The sequence below is a fragment of the Octopus bimaculoides genome, chromosome 2 (genome assembly GCF_001194135.2).
Source record: "Octopus bimaculoides isolate UCB-OBI-ISO-001 chromosome 2, ASM119413v2, whole genome shotgun sequence".
Classification (NCBI taxonomy): Eukaryota; Metazoa; Mollusca; class Cephalopoda; order Octopoda; family Octopodidae; genus Octopus; species Octopus bimaculoides.
The window spans coordinates 178,346,679-178,347,915 of record NC_068982.1 but is presented as its reverse complement, the minus strand read 5'-3'; positions in this window follow the sequence as shown (position 1 = coordinate 178,347,915).

Here is a 1,237-nt window from a genome sequence, read left to right as displayed (position 1 = left end):
ATATATATATATATGTATATTGCTCTGCATTTTGCATTTTAATGTAATGCTAGCATTACTTAAATAAATGGAGGAGCATGAAACGTGCGTACTGCAATAACGTTTAAAATCCGTGATGCTTTATATATATATATATATATAATTTTCATCATCATTACTCTTGGTAATACTGTTGTTGTTGCTCTTGTTCTATTACAGTAATAGCATAGTTTGCATCATTAAGAGTAGTATTGAATAACTGGATGATTCTGTTACTAAAAGTTTCAAATAACACGGCAATAATTTCTGCATTTAATTCTTATCCGAATAACGTTTTTAAATCTTATTGAAACCATAGATTCGTATATCTTTATACTCAACAAACAAAAACACAGATTTCTATCAAACTGACGTTCTGAAATGTTATAAAGATGTGGATAAAATTATCAATACCATCATTTGTTGCAGCATCATGAATTCTTTTATTTCCATGATAATTACAATACAAAGTTGGGAGAAAGCTAGCAGCATTATATGGTAAATGTAATTCTATCGTGATTAAACTCTTACAAAACATTTCACCAAAATATTTACAACACAACCACAATTTTCTGGAACTCTCTCCATCTTCACGTTTTCACAACTTACATAATGACCAAATGCATGGAATTTGCTTGTCTGACATAGCCTGAAAAGGCTATAATCCTTGTTCTTTTCGAAGATTATGCCAAATTAGTTCATACCCCAAAAGTACTCTTCTTGCATAGAAAGTGTTAGGAAATTGTCGTATAGAGAAACTAAGGAATAATGTATTAAGTTGTCGCATAAGTTCCTTTGTATTTTCCACTTGGCACGCCATCGTCATACGTCTACAAAGAGAGGTAAAATTTATTCAACTTTCAAAAACGACAGACAAAAGTTCTCCATGAATAATAGAGCTACAAACAGGCTATAAAACACTACGATAAAAATATTTTGCGTGTTAACTCAAACAGCATTGGAAAGGATTAAACGGGAAAGAAACAGAAGGATCTAACAATCTAACAGGTAGTAAAGAAGGAAAAGGTCATTTAAGATAACAAGAGTATTTATTTCTGTGTTCCTTTCTGTCGAAGTGCTTAGGCTCGAAACGTAAAAGACTTTCTCATTTCCCGAGTGTTAAACTAATACATCTGTTTGTTGTTTACACACTCGTCTTCGTCTTTTGTTTTTGTTTTTTTGTAAATTCTCACTATGTATATATATGTATGTGTATATA